Source organism: Spermophilus citellus (assembly GCF_964194105.1).
Source record: "Spermophilus citellus genome assembly, chromosome: 6".
Classification (NCBI taxonomy): domain Eukaryota; kingdom Metazoa; phylum Chordata; class Mammalia; order Rodentia; family Sciuridae; genus Spermophilus; species Spermophilus citellus.
Window position 1 is genome coordinate 39,643,312 of NC_138187.1, and position 15,434 is coordinate 39,658,745.

The 15,434-nt window shown below is 60.7% G+C and overlaps 1 protein-coding gene across 2 annotated transcripts in view; it reads right to left on the reverse strand.

Moving 5' to 3' along the window:
* The window catches only part of ELFN1 (extracellular leucine rich repeat and fibronectin type III domain containing 1), a 64,415-nt gene extending 52,257 nt beyond the window's left edge, over positions 1–12,158 (reverse strand). For both annotated transcript variants that reach the window (XM_081299625.1, XM_081299624.1), the window contains exon 1: positions 11,856–12,158. The gene's annotated coding sequence lies outside the window, so the exon portion shown is untranslated. The remainder of the gene's footprint in view (positions 1–11,855) is intronic.
* Between the last annotated feature and the right edge of the window lie 3,276 nt (positions 12,159–15,434).

Below are 15,434 nucleotides of genomic sequence, written 5' to 3' on the forward strand. Positions count from 1 at the left end.
CTGGGTTGGAATGGAGAGGGAGCATGTGGGGGTGGAGCTGGCCCGTCCAGGCAGCCTGGACCCCACTGGCCAGTCATCCTCCACCCAGACCACCTGTATCAGCTGTCTGGGCTTCCCTTCCCCTTGAGTCTCAGCACTTTCTTCAGTAAAATGGGAGTGGGGTTCAGAGACCACCAGAGCTGCGTTCTGGCCCCTGTGGATATGGGCCTGGACCAAGTCACTTGCCCGCTGTCTCCCCGTCTGTGAAATGAGCACACAGCACCTGCCTCGGCTGTGTGAAGATTCACAGAGGCACTGGCCTGCCGAATGCCCAGGCTGGGCGGGAGTGAGGGTCTGTGGCAGCAGGTGGCTGGATGGTGGGGTGGCATAAGAGCTGAGGTCCCATCTGGGCCGTGGGCTGAGGTCCAGGATCCTGTGACACTGTGCTTGTGCGTGCATCTGTGCCAGCAGACATGCAGGCGTGGGCCTCCCTCTGGGGTACCTGTCAGGGTGTGGGTGACGCGACCACCTGCTCTGTAAGGGTGCACCTTTTCCTGTTTGGGGGCAGCTGTGCAGCGCCGGGGCTGCCTGTTTCAGGGCCCTCCCATTTGATCCCTGACTCATGTGGATTAGGCCAGTGGCCGCCCTGGATTTCTGGTAAGTTGTTTTTTTCTAAAAGACTGTCTCTGGCTAAGCACATCCTTCAGATCCAGCCTGTTCTTGCTCTGTGAGGACACCATAAGGTGGGGACCAAAATAAACCAGATGATGGCAAATGCCTGGGAACCCAAAGTCTATCCCCAAGTCTCCCCAGGCTAGGGGAGCCGGGTGGCTCCCAGACCCAACAGGTGAGGGTCCATTAGGAGCCCAGGCATCTCCATGTGCACCTTCCTCTTAAACTCCCATCCACTCGAATGAATTTGCAAAGAAAGAAAGAAAAAGCAGCCAAGTTCATTTTATAGAACCCAAGCCCTCAGACTGAGAGGTCTCACGTTCATCAGCACATTCAGAACCCGCATCTGCCACCTGCTCCAGTCTCTGAGGGCGGAAGGGGCCAGGGCCCAGAGAGAGTGTGCACATGCACACGTCTGTGAACACAGGCACATGCGTGTGCATGTCCTGTGCTCACACGGACACTCATCTGCACCCACTTGCAGCTAAGATCCGACGGTACCTGGGGAAATGGGCCCTGAGCTCTGCCCTCACTAGCATCCCCCAGGGATCCCAAGGGGTTTGTCTCCCCCAAAAATAAATCTCTGAAATCTTAGCGGATGTCAAAGGGGAAGCAGGATTTGCTTTATGCAATCATACTCTCCAGGGCTGCGTCCCTCATCTCCTAATGGATATAAATGGGAAAATGGGTTTTACTTTACAGAATATTTTTCTCCACAGGAACACAGCTCCAACGTTTTCAGCAATGTCGAAACACAAGTTTCATGCGCTGAGTCCCCCCATCACCAGCCTCATCGCCCCATTAGAGGCTACCCTCCCAGACACCAGCAGCCTCCCCATGGAGGCTTAAAATTCTTTCTTCACCTACAGCCAGAGGGGCCGTTTAAACAGACACGTCCACTGGTCTCTTGGCGGCTGCAAACCCCAAAGCTTCCCCAGGCACCCAGAAGAAGACAGACTCTTCCTAGGAACTCCGACACCCTGGCAGCCTGGACCCGTGACTTCTCAATCGACTCCCAGCTCTGCGCTCGGCCACACTGGCCTTGCCCTTCCTCCAAAGTGCCCAGCACCACGCTAAGTGCCCGGCTCTGCACCTGCTGTTTCTCATCCTGGCACCCTCTTTCCCTGCCTTCTCGTTCTCAGAAAAACAGAGGTCTCCTCCTGTCCCCCAGCTCCTCCTCCGCCACCACAGGACTCCAGCGCCACCGAGGCTCTGAGTGAGGGTCCCCTGGGGCAGAATCCAAAGCGCAGGGAATTCTGCAAGCAGCAGAGCAGCTTTGTTTTTTCCCAGAACATGTGTGGACAATTTCTCTCCAGTGCTGGGGACTGAACCCAAGGCCCAGTGCCTGGTGCCTGGTGCCTGCGAGGGAAGCGCTCTATCCCTGAGCTCCACCCCCAGCCCTCACCCTAAAGAGGGGAGGCCAAAGGCGAGGGGAAGGGACCACCCAGGCCACATTGCATCAGAGGCTCCACAATCTGAGTCTCCCTGCCCAGGGCAGTCTTTGGGACCAGAGCACCCCCTCTGGGCTCTGCTCCCAGCCCTGGCACCCTGGGCTTGGCTACTGCCTTAGACCCATTTAACACATGGAAGGGGTCTAAGGTCACATGCCCAGGTCACATGAGCAGCCACTGGACTACCCCTGACCTGCTGCTGGGCACACCCACCCCCCAGAGGCTTCTGCGGGGGCTATCACACCTGAGGAAGGCCGCTCAAGGGGACAGCAAAGGCCCTGGCACATAGTCCCACTCAGGGAGAACCAACAAACAGGGGGTGAGGGTGACCTCTCTCCTGGAACCACAGCAAACCAAGAAGTTAGAGGTTCCTGGGGACACTGGACAGGGAGCCAGAGTGCCCTGATGCTGCATAACGTCCCCATCCCGCAGGGGGCAGGCAACCTCTCACAAGGTGGTCAGGGATCACCACTTTTCCTGACGCACACAGGGAGCTTCCTGGGCATCTCAACTGGGTGCCCCTTGGTCAGCCCTCTGACTTCCCAGATGGGGCCCAACGCAGGAGCCCCAGCATAGGCTCTGGCCTATGGTCCAGGATCAGGAAACACATCCTGAAGGCCCCAGTCCCTCGGGCTTCCAGGAAGGCCTTTGTAGGCGCCTGGCAGAGCGTCTGTGCTGGGGGCATATCCGGGGCACTGGCTGAGGCCTTTCCCCAGCAACAGGGACGATGAAGCCACGCAGCTGTTGCTGACAGTGTCCAGAGGTTTGCTCACCATGCACTCCCCAAGGCCTCTACAGTGCCCACCGTGTGCTCAGGCAGGGTCCAGAGAGCCCTGGCAGGTGGCCACGGTCCCTTTTTCCATAGAGGACTCCCAGCCCCAAGGCCAGCCAGGAGCCATCCTCTTGCCTGCGTGGGGTGGGCATGTGGCTGCCTGTGCCTCTGTGTTTATTAAACTAGAAGAAGTTAATGACTAAGAGGTGCCTGAGTTTGATCCTGCTGAAAATAAAACTCGGATCTGTCGGTAAACATGAGGGAGCCTCCTGGCTGTCAGTCATCTCCGGGGTTCCCATCAGAGGCAGGATTCTGGCTGGATCCAACCATTTCCAGAGGTGGGGGCGGTGCTGGCCAGGTGTGCACACTGCATGGGGCAGACCCTGGAGCCTCCTGTCACCCCCTCCTTGCATGCATGAGAAGCTCTCAACTCCCTCTGTGCCCTGTAAATGCTTTGGATCCCACCACCCCTCACAGAAGAACCGTGGGAGGGGGCATATGGCAGAGAGCTTCGGAGGGCTGGGGGTTTTGCAGAGTAGAGTCATAGTGGACTGTGGGCTGCTTACCCTCCCCTCCACCCTGAGAGTCAGCCCCCACCATTAAGGCAGGGGTCTGAAAAGATGCTGACCTTCCCTGAGTTGGGGGGAGGAGGTCAGGCATAGGGGCAGAGGTGGTCAGGCACAGGGCTGGGTGACACTCTGCCCTGACACTAGCTCACTGTCCTACTGGGCCTCAGTTTCTCCATCTGTCTGATGGAGGGATTGCATCAGAGGCTCTGCCAGCTCAGTGGCCAGTAGCCGATGGGCAGGGTTGAGAGGTGTTTCCTGGCCAGGCTGTGGCTCACCAAACCCAGCCCTCTCAAACCTGGCCTCATTTGGGGGAGCTGAGGCATTGCAGAGAGAGAGAAGCAAGGCCGTGTCCCTGCGTTGGCCCCTAAAGTCCTCCCACCAGGCTCTCTCCCTGCAGCTGCCAGAGACCATTCCAGAGCTGGCCCAGGGAGCTGCCTGCAGCAGAAGCCCCCAGGGCGGCAGATGTTCGCAGTCCAGTCCTCGGCTGGCCAGCACCCTCCAGCTGCTGACAGAGAGTCCTCCATGATTCCTGCCTGCACCTTAAGGGCAGCCGGACTCCTCCTCTGCAAGGGCCCGGGGCTTGGGGCAGAGGAACATGGGGACGGTTCACAGGACAGTGGACCCCTGAAGAAGAACTGGGCCATGAGTCCTGAGGAGAGAAGGCTCACCGTTAGGGCAGGAAGGGAGGCTGAGTCATTGAGACTCGGGTCCCCCAGGACAGAAGAGCCCCAGGAGTCATGGCCAAGTGGGCAGAAGAAGGGTTGCTGTGGAGCAGCTCAGTGCTCAGACACTGGGTCACCCTATGACTCAATTTCCCCACCCACTCCTGCTCACCCCCCAGGGCACAGAGAGAGCAGGGGGATGAGCCACAGCCGTTCTGTATCCTACCCAAGAAGGCCCCGCAGGCCCTGCTGAGCTCCCTGCTGAGCTCCCTGCCGCACCTGGTCTTGTTGGGACTCCTCAACACTGAGGCATGGCCAGCCCGGGGTCAACCCAGGTCCTGCCCTGCCCGCCCCTTCTAGGAGACCAACAGAGAGGGGAGAAGACAAGGCCTGAGTGCAAGCAGCACTCCACCGCTCACTTGCCCCCTGTCCTTGGGTAATCGGTGCTAGACCCTTCTGGGACATGGAGCCCCACCTGCTGAGCTCTGCGAGAAGGGAGCATGGGTGTTTGTGTGTCTGCTGCCTCCCCATCTCTGGACCACGGTGTTGTCCCAGACTCCCAGCAGAGGACACAGTAGGTCCCCAGTGGCTCTTCTAGCTCAGATGTCCGGGAGTCCACAGCTGGTCTCCCCAGGTCCTGCCCTGCCCGCCCCTTCTAGGAGACCAACAGGGATAGTCTCAGAAAAGTAGCCGGGGTTGGGTGGGGACTGCAGAGAAGTATCACACGGCTGTAGCCGCCACCACTTCTTGCTCCCCTCTGGTGCCACTGGTTAGCAGGGACTACACAGGGGAAATAGGTGCCCCAGCAGCCAAGGTGACCCCTACTTTGCTCAAACTCCTGACGCTGCGGACACCTCCCTGCCCCACCTCTCTGCCCCCGCTCACTGCGCAACACTGGACCATACCGGGCCCTACCAGGGCCTCAGTCTCTCCCTGTGTATCTTGGACAGATGACACCAAAATCCCTGCAGTAACTCCCCCAACGGCCACCCAACAAAGAGCCACTCAAGGCCAGCTGACATCTGAGGCTCCATTGGAAGAAACTGAATCCATGACGGAAAACAAAAAGGGGAAGGGCAAGGAGGGGGAGATGACGAATGGATCCAATGTCCGCGGCAACTCCACCATCCGCTCCAGGTTCACGGCCGGAAATTTATGGCCCCGTCACCTGGCCCTGGAGATCCATCTCCTGCCTGTCACTTGCTAGCGTTTCTCATCCTGCCGCCCTCCCTCTGTACATATTTATATGCCACCCACCCTGGCACCTACAGGGTCTGCCTGTTTGTTTTTGAGGAGAAATATGAACACCCTGGGTCCATGCATCTCTGCTCGTAAATTTCTCCTGATGCTCCGGTATCCGAGTCTGGAGACACTCACAGATAAGGTCCCCTACTAATGGGGACTGTATCCCTTGGACTGGGGGGAGGACTATAGGCTAAGGGGTATGACCCAGGGAGATAGGAGAAAGATTTCTTGAGTGTTTGGAAAATTCTATTGAAATCTTGGGTTCGTGTGCGCAGGTGCATGGACATTGGGGACAGACACAGACACAGGCAGAAGCTCTGGTACTCAACCACTGATCCAAGTCTCTGTCGTAATTTAGATCCTACTAATTTTTCTCTCTTGGACTAGGGTCCAAAGACTCGGGGTCCAAGGATTTAGGCCCAGTGATTCCAAGGCCAAGGTCCAAAAGAGGGGCTACTCTGAGTTCCAATCCTAGGTTCTCCTGGGGGCCTCAGGCACCTGTTTCTTGGGGGAGGAAACGGGGGTCAGCCTCTCCCCAGCCCAAGTGTGGGGACCCCACTTCAAGGCACTTTATAAATTGCTGTTTTCTAGAGAGAGTCCTATGGGGGCAGAAGGGAAAGGGCTTCGTCCTCCCTCTGCCACTCTGGCCCCAGGTGAGCACCGGCAGACCTGCCCCCAATCCAGGTCTGTCAGGCCGGGGAGTGTGGCTCTGGTGAAGGCACCCGTCGTCCCAGCCTTTCTCAGAATCACGACCTGTCTGTGCCGGGCCTGCTGTATCATCATCCTGGGGATTTGCAAGTGGCCCTGCCACCAGGGCCGGGGATGTGTGGAAGCCTGAAGGGGCTGGAGGAGTGGACTCACGTAACCAGCCTTTCTGATTTGGAGACCCTGAGGCCCTCTGCCTAACAGGGGTTCAGACCTCCCCGGCCACCATGAGGGACCAAGGTGCTGAGGTCCTGGCCAGGCTCCAAGCCCCTTCAAAGGGGAGGTCCCCCTCTAAAACTCTGGGCCATCTGGAGTTGGTAACGAGGGACAAACCTGGAGAGGGACTTAGGAGTCCATCTCCTCAATGCTTGTCAATCAAAAGATGAGAGCAGGAAGGAAGAGGAGGCCAGGGGACTGGCTAAGCAGAAAAAAAAAATGAGGTTATTTGTGGTTTTAAAGAGACATAAACCCCATTCAATCTATTTCCTCTCCGTGCTGGGTGGAGGCTAGGAGACAGTTTCCACAAGATACAGGGTGGGGAAGTTCACCCTTTGTGCTTCTATCTCTGCATCCATCTGGAGCTCCTGATCCCAAGGATCCTGGGATCTCCTGGAAACTTTCTGCACAGCCCCCTCTAAGTGTTGGGGTCAAAAGGCAGACACAGCCAACTGGTTCTGTCTGGACATGTGGGAAGACAGGTGCCTTCACCTGAGCATTTGCTGGGAGGTCTCTATCTGGGTGAGGCTCCCAGCATGGAGGAAAGGTTTCCCCACTCCTGTGTGCTGGCTAAGTCTTCATTTCACAAAAGGCATTATCATTATATTGATTATATTCCCATCTTAGAGATGTGGAAACTGAGGCTCTATGTCATCTAAACCAAGGTCAAACAGAAGATGCCTGGAAGGACCTGATTTTGTCCTCAGAGGCTGTCGCTGTCCACCTGTGTGTTGGAGGGGAGACAGAGCCCCAGGGTACCCTCCTGAGCAACATGCGGGATTTGAGAGGAGACCCTGGAGTCAGGCTGGAGGAAGTAGGTTCAGCAGCACCCCACATACACACCCCATCCCACAGAAGACCATCAGGATGGTCCCAGGTGGGTATCCACCAAGTTGGGAGCAAAGTCCCCCACTTCATGCCAGGGTTTCAGCCCACTGGTGCACACCGTGGAAAGTGGCCCTTCCAGAACATGGCCAGTCCGGGCTGCTAAGTGAGGAGGCTCTCCAGGTTTTGACCGAGGGCTGCGGGGGCAGGGATGGTGACGTTGGGTAAAATGGGGGTCAGGGACTCAGGGGCAGCACCACTGTTCCCGGGTAGGGCAGGGGCTGCCGAGGGTCGAGGGCAAGTGGCAACCGCTCTGGAGAGCAGGCTCAGGTGAGGCGGTGAAGGAGGAAGAGGGACGACGAGGGGTAGAAGTGTTGGGGAAGAGGCAGCTCCGAGAGGAGAGATTGTGCTGGCTGCGGTAGTGACTCCGAGACGACAGCTGGACCCCGACCCTGGTCGGCTCTGCCTGGCAGGGCCAGCGCCGGATCCACCACCAAGTTCTTCCAACTTTGCACGCTGCGCTGAGATCGCGCACGGGGCCCGGGGCGCACCCAGAGCCCGGGGAGCACGCAGAACACGCGAGGTTGCCCAGAGACTCGAGGTAACGGGGCCTGCGCGTTGCCCTGGTGGCCGGGGTCCCACGCCCCCCGGCTCGGCGCCCGATCGCGCTCTGACGCGGGCTCCACGCTTACCTGCCTGGCCCCGCCGCCGTTCCGGTGCTGCGCCCGCCGCCGCTACCACCGCCGCCGCCGTCCTTCAGGCTCTAACTTCGCTCCCGGGATTGAAATTCCTCCCCAGCTTCGCCCATCGATCTGCGCGCGCCCCGCCCCTCGCCGCGCGGCCGGGGGGGGGGGGGGGAATTCGCTCTCGCCGCCCTCCCCCCGCCGCCCGCCCTCGCTCGCCCGCGCTCCTCCACCCCCTTTCCGCGGCTCGAGTCCGGCTCGCGCCGCGCACCCTCCGCTCCCTCCCCCGCCTCCCCAACCCCTCTGCTCTTGCGCTCGGCTCGCCACCGCGCTCCTTCTCTCCGCCGGAGCCAGGGCTAGCGCTGCACGGACGAGCTGGGGGGTGTTAGGAAGCACAAGGGGTGGGCATCCTTGAGGTCCCTCCCACCCACATCTAAATGGGGGGGGCAGCAGTTGTTGCCTGAACGAGCCTCGCATGACCCCCCCACACACACTTAAAGCAAAGCCAAGGCATTCTCAGGACCCTGGTGCTCCCCTGGGTCGGGCTCAAATCTCAGAGGGCTGGAACCTCGGGGCCGAGAACCCAGGGAACAGAGAGGGCTATCTCCCCCTCCCAGCCCTGGCCCCCTCCTTCCCTCACTCACCCCAACCTCTAGGATGACTTGGGGGGAGGGCTCTCGAGTACTCCTTCAGCTCGGTCTGACACAAACTGCGAGAGCCGAAGCCCCCCAGTCCGCGTGTTACAGGAGGAGAAACTGAGGCAGGGGCGTTCCAGAGGTTACGCCAAGCCACCCAGGGCATCCGAGGCAGAGCCCCAAGGATAGCAGGGACCCTCAAGACCGAGCCCTTTGGACTTCTCACCCTGCCGGCATGCCTAGACGGTGCACTGGACAAGTATGGTTCGCCCCACCCACGCCTCAGCCGCTCTGATCCCCTCCGTGGTCCTCGCTGGGGGGCCCCCTCCCCGTTTCCCGTCCCGCCCGCTTCTGATTCCCGGCCTCAGTACCCCCGGCACGCTCTCGCTCCTCACCAGCAGCTGGGCAATTCACCGAGCATACAAAAGAGTTGACTCAATTCAAAGGCAGCAAATCAAGATAAATCCTATCGTGTGTGGGGACCGGAGAAGGAATGTGAATGAACGCCCACAGCACCAGCCAGTGCTATATGGACTCGCCTGGCCCCCGGGGGGTGTCTGGGGGCGGCAGGCCCCAACCCGACCTGAGTATGCAGGGTTTTCCAAGAGCCTCAATGGGGAAGTGGGCTTTGACCTGCCTTCCCCCTGCCAGGACTTTAGAGCACTGGATGGAATTTAGGCATTTAGGGCTTTGTGGCCTCCTTCTGCCAGGTGGGTGGGGCTCTGATGGGGGGGGGGGCTTGGACAAAAACCATTGTGCCCCCACAGTTACATGTGAGTCCCGGGGTCTGTCATGGAAATACACCCAGGGTTGGTGGAGCAGAGACAAGGGCAGCAGGGCCTTTGGGGGGCATCTCAGCTGTAGTCTTTCTCCTTCAGCTACCCAGAATCTGGACTCCAGTCACAGCCAGGCCCCAGGCCAAGGGCAGGCCCTTGCTTATCTACCAAACAGACACTGGAAGCCTGTGATGTGCCAGACCTGCGCCCATGGATACTGGGGTGGGAAGCAAGGGGGCATCCTTTTCTCCCTGCCAAGTCTAAGAGGCCTCCCCAGTTGCAGTTCCACCTGGGGAAAAGGTGAACATCCGCCAAAGTCTCCCTGGTCACTCTTGCAAGGTTCTTGGGACTGGCCAGCCCTGCGAAGCAAATGAATAAGATCGACCAGAGGCCGGGCCTCACCATCAACCGGCCAAAGGCAAACCTCTGAGAGAAATACCCTGCTCCCCAGTTCTGGCAAGGCTTCCCCAGGCCTGTGCTGGCAAAGCACAGTTGGGGGTCTGGAAGGAGCCCATGGGGTTTTGATGGGTGTCTCCTATGTGCCAGGGACTGTGTTGGGTGCCTGACCGGTGCTACACCACGACCTCCCTTATACGCAGCAGGCATAGGCACTGTGAGCCGGTTTTCACCGAGTACAAAGGAGGCAGAGGTTCCAGGGTGCTCTTGACCTGTACTGCTGGACCTCCAGGCAAATACGTGGCCACTCAGGGTGAGAGATGCGGGACGCGGCACTAGAGGTCAGCTGCAGGGGCGAGTAGGGGTCACGGAGGGAGGGTCCGGACCCCCCCCCATCGAAGCGGAGTGCCCAGCTTGGGGTGGGGGGCGGTGCGGGATTGGAGGTGGGGCTGACCCACAGGGATCGGATCCTGTGTTCCCACCCCAGACAGAGACTGCGACCGAGTCCCGGGAGTCCCGCCATGCCACCCCTCCCCCGTAACCGCGCGGATGGGCGGATGGGAGGCCTGAGTATAAGTCATTAATTCTGTTACCGAGGCGCCAGAGGACATCTGTCGGGGGCCCAACACCTCGCTCCACGCCCCCTGCTCTTCCCCTAGACTCAGAGCAGCGGCAAGGATGCGACACTTAGCTTACCAAGCTGAGACTGCCGGCGCCCGCACGCGAGCGCTGGAGGGCGTCAGGGTCCGCGAGTTAACTGGGAGGGGGGCGGGGCCGGCTACCAGCCCTGGGGACAAAGATCCCCGAGCTGTTTGGGTACTTGACTCTGCAGACCCCGAGACCGAAAGAAGTATCCCTTACTACTTGTCCCCCAAGTCCTAGAACCCACTAGAGTTCTGACCTGAGTGTTGGGTGGGGTGGGGGTGGAAGCATCGGAACCTTCTTGGGCCCTTAGGCTGCGTGAAGGCTACGCTGGTCCGGGCGACTTTAAGACTTGCCGCCTTCCTACACATGTAACTGTAGCTATCCTTTCAGCAGCTTCTCAGGTCCCCTCTACTCTCCTTAGCCCCTTCGGCTGCCCCCGTAGACCCCCCAGGCCCTTTAGAGGAGTTGGCTGTGACCCCTCAGGGCAGGTGAATGTGTTTGGCCTGGGTGGTGGGTGGGAGGACCCGAGACTGGTTACTGGGGATCCCCGCTTTTCCCTGGCAGGTTGGCCTCAGGGCCTCACACCTATCCAGCGGAGGACTCAGTTGGAACGGTGCTCGGATCGCGCAAGTCCGCCCGGGCCCCTGACGGGTAGCCACAGTCCAAAACGTACAGTTTGGGAAGAGAAAAAGTTAGGGGGCGATACCCCGAGATACGAGAGGAGAGAGTGGGAGGAGAACAGAGGGTGAGGGAGCAGGAAGGACAGCGTGAGGAACATGGAGAGGGGTCACTCTGGCTGGGGTCTCACCCCAACCAGCAGCCAAGTCCACTGCGCCGACTTCCTGGGACCGAGGCACTGGCGCCTATTAATAGCCGAGAGCCTGGTCTTTCCTGCTAGCTCGGCGACCGCCGGCAGAACCCGGCAACCGGGCTGGGGTGGGGGTGCGGGTCCTGCAATACCCTTCTCAGAGCTTCAGCAGCGCGGGGCCAGCCGCTGCTCGCTCCTAGCCCGCAGCATGAAGGCTGGACTCCCAAACCCACTCCCTCCCCACCTCCGATTATGAGACCATTTCAGATTTCGGGGAGACAGTCTCTGGGCCAACTTGGGGAGCCGCGGCTATCCCTGTGCACTCAAAAGCAAGAACACACACTCTTCCCCATCTCCCTACTCCGCCCACCTTTCCGCTCTCAGAGCTCAGCAAAGTTTCGGGGTCCCTGCGGCACCTCCTAGCCCGAGGGGTCCCAAGCCCTGGCTCTTCGAGCCATCTCGTCGGGGAGGGAAGTTTGTAAGCCCGGAGCTCGGCGACCGAGAACTTTAGGTGCGCCTGCCTTCGAACCCGGAGGGTGGGTGGGGGGCGCCCGCGAGCCACGGACTCAAGGCGCTGCATCCAAAGCCCTACGGGAGGGGGGACTCAGCCCCCGCTCGGACTCCCTGGGCAGGGCAAGGGGGCTGGGGCAGCCAGGGCAGCGAGAGCCGCTGGGGACCCCCGCGCCGCCTCCGCTGCCACCGGTAGGGCATCTTCCCCGCCCCCCAGGGGCAGGGACCTGACGACCCCGCAGCTGCGGCAGAGTGGGCCCTCTCCCCCAGCCCGGGGCAGCCTCCTCCCCACAGGCCCCTTCCTACCTGAACCAGGGTGTGGGCTGGGGGCTTGAGGCACGGTCACCGGCGAGCACTGCGCGCGCGCCCAGGTCCGCTGAGCGGGGTGGCGGCGGCTTCCCCTGCTTCCTCCTCCTCTTCCTCCTCGGGGTTCGCTGGCTCCAGACAGACCTCCTCCCCCTCCCGTCCTGCCCGCCCCTCCCGGAGCCCGCCGGGCTGGGCTCGGCCTGCGACGGGGAGCCGAGAGGAGCCGGCGGGAGCCGGGCTGCGGCGCTCACTGCGTCAAGCGCGGGGCGAGCGCGGGGCGGCGGCGGGGACCGCGCGCTTGGAGCCCAGGGCCGGCCGGGCAGGCGGGGCAGCGGCGGTAACGCCGATGGGCCGGGCGGCTCCGGCTCCCGCTCCGGCTCGGGCGCGGTGGCGGCGGCCAAGGCAGCGCCGAGGTTGTAGCACATTCTTTCTGAGCGTGAGGAAGGTTTAATGTAGGAGTCCGCGCGGGGAGGGCTGGAGGAGAGGGCGGGGGCCGGGGGGCGGCCGGAGGGCTGGCGGCGGGTGTCGCTGTCCTCACGTCGGTGGACGGAGGGGGTTGTCCGAAGGGGGACACGGAGGGGAAGTTACAGCGAGCCGTGGGGAGGGCGTGAGAAGCCGCGAGGCCCCCGAGCCCCCTCCTCCCCGCCCGCTCTGCGGCCCCCTAACCCCGCCCCAGGCCACCAGCCGCTCCGAGGCTTCCCGGTGGATCCCAAGCCCCCGAATGTCTAGGGGTTGGGACCCTTCGTGTCAATGGGAGGTGGATACGTGAGGCGGGGACGTGCACGCGCTTGCGGACACGGCTGTGCGCGCGCACACACACACACCGGGAACCGCGTGGAAGTTGACCCGAAGTCAGCCCCCGTGTGGGCGCGCGCGTCCGTGAGTGTCAATGCACAGCCTTCAGGGGCGCGCGTTTCGTGGGGTGGGGAGGGCTGGGCACATCCTGAGGGTGGGGAGGTGGGGTGAGAATGTAGTCAGGTCCCCGAGGCCCAACGCCCTCAGGGACTAGCTCTCCCCCAAGGTCGCCGACCCCCTCCCACTGTCCCTCCTCTCCTCCTCGCTCGTCCCCACCCCCTCTCAGCTGGGAGAAGGGGGCGCGTGAGATCAGCCTGACACCTTCCGATTCCCGGAAGATTCGGTTTAGCGGATTTCCCTCCCACCAATCCTCCCCGCTTTTCTTTTGCCTCGGATTCCCGAGGATCGGAAATCGCTCCCTGGGGTTGTAAGCCCAGGTGTCCTCTCGCTCTCCCAGAGCACTCTCCAAGCGGCCACGTAGTCTCCCAGGGCGGCTCCCACTCCCCACCGCCCCTTCCTCAGCCGGCAGCTTTGGCGTTGGGTTAAAATTCCAAATCAGGCTCAGGAGCGCCCTCGCGGGGTACCGCCTGCGCGCAGCTTCCCGAGCCCCGAGTACGAAGCTGCGGAACCCGGGACCCCGCCAGCAGGCGCGACCCTCCGAAAGCCGCGCCCAGCACGGCGGGGCCAGGTTACCCGGAGCAACCCTGTAAAGGCTCCGAGAGGCGGCGGCCAGGGCTGTGTGCTGGAGTGCACGCTCTAAAGGGCAGGAGGCTGCCGGGGGTGATGGGGGCTACCGCCTGGGGCTTCCCTCCTGGAGGGGCCCGGGACAGGCGTGGGAGTGGCGCGGGAAGCTTTCAGAAGCGCTACCAGAGCGCCGGGGTTGGGCGCGTGTGAGCTCCAGTCCAGGGCCGATCCGGAGACCGCTCCGCAGCCCATAAACTCCGTCCGGCCTGCGGCTCCTCGGGCTGCCCAAGTCCCCGCACCAGACCTTGAGCCTCGCCAGTCCCTTCATTCCTGCAAGACCGGGGGAACGCGACCCCAACCAGGACCGGGGGGGGTGGAGGAGGGTCCACCACATTTCCCCTGGATCATCCCCGAAGGGTGATGATCAAGGACGGAGCCACTGCCTGCGGGCTGTCCCATCCTTATCCAGACGCAGGGGCACAGACCTCCTGGGAAAGGGGACCTGGGAGGCCACCGAGCCTGGCCTCCGATCTCTCTGACCAGGTCCTTCGTAGAGTGGGCCTGACCCTCTGTGGCCTGAAGTAGCCTGGATGGGTTCAGGGCTCTTTTCTCACTTTCCCCTCACAAATCGCCACTGACCTGGCTCCCCAGAAGGGAACTGTCCTGGACTTCCTGGCCGCTCCTATATTTCACCCGCTAACTCCCTCTGCGGCTCTCTGAGATGTTGTTTCCTCTGAGAGGCCAGAGACCCTGTTGGGCCTGGCTGGCTAGGCTGCTGCCCCCACAAAACCCTCAGAACCTCTCAGATTCCCAGGCTGGGAATGGGAGACAGGTGGGACCCTACAATGAAGGTGGAGGGAGGTCCCCTTGGAGATCTTCCTCTGGGCTTTCTCCTTCCCTCCCTCCCTCCCTCCCTCATTATCTGTCTTCTCCAGTCTCTCTTCTTCCCTCTCTTTCTCAGTCTCTCCCTTCCCCCATCTCTATCTCCCTCTCCCCAAGTGTCTGTCTCTCTCTCTCCCTTTTATCTCTCCCTCCCCACAAGCCTCCTCTTGTCACCCTAAGTCTCTCTCTCCTCCCAAGTCCCCCATCTCTGTCTCTCCCTCCCTCTGTCTCTACCTCTGTCTTTTCCGGTTCTCTTCCTCCCACTCTGTCTCTCTCCTCTCTCTATCTCCTCCTGAAACACCCCCTACACAGACACAGCCTGATTCACTTCCCAAAAGCAATGTGTGGTGCACACCATTATCCCCACGGCGTGTACACACACACACACACATACACACACACACACACACACACACACCCTGTGGACACTCCCTCTGACTCACCCTCAGCCCATCCACCTATGAGGAATGGCAGCCACCTAGACAGAAAGGACAGGGCCCTCCACACAGAGGCCCTGCCTAAACTGCTGCTGGTGTACCTGTTGCAGCCAGCCATGGTGACACCTTGGGTCCACATGGGACCCTTGCTAACCCACATGCGCACACGCTGCTGGGAATTTCAAGACCTGCCCCATGAAATGAATGGTCACTAGGTGCTTTCTGCTTCATCCATCCATCCAGGCCTTACAACGGTCCTAGCTGTTAAGGTCTCCATGTCTCAGACCGTGAAACCAAGGGGTTGCGGGTGCTGTGCCAGGGTCATCATAAACTGGTAACTGGTCAACTCACAATTTAAATCCAGATGGTCCAACTGCAAAACCACCGAACTTAGTATTTATTTTCTTATCTACACACACACACACACACACACACACACACACACACACACGCCTGCTCAGGCCTTTGCAAGGGTGTCTGCTGGGTAAGCCCCAGACTCAACAAAGACCTGGATCAACCAGATGGATAGAGAGAGCAGGGATAGTGGCTCACTCTTCCTGCTGGACATGAGGCAGCTTCCCAGGCTCCAGGAGTTCCCTCTGCCTTTCCAATGCCCACAAGCTCCTCATTCAGAATTACACTGGCTCAGGTGGGATCGATCTAGTGAGCAGTCTTTGGGGACATACCTTTGAAGGGGATAATGAGACCACCAGCCCCGTCCTTCCTCTTCCTCTCCTTTTTTCCTGTTCCTACCCCAAAGCAACAAATCATGGACTAAAAT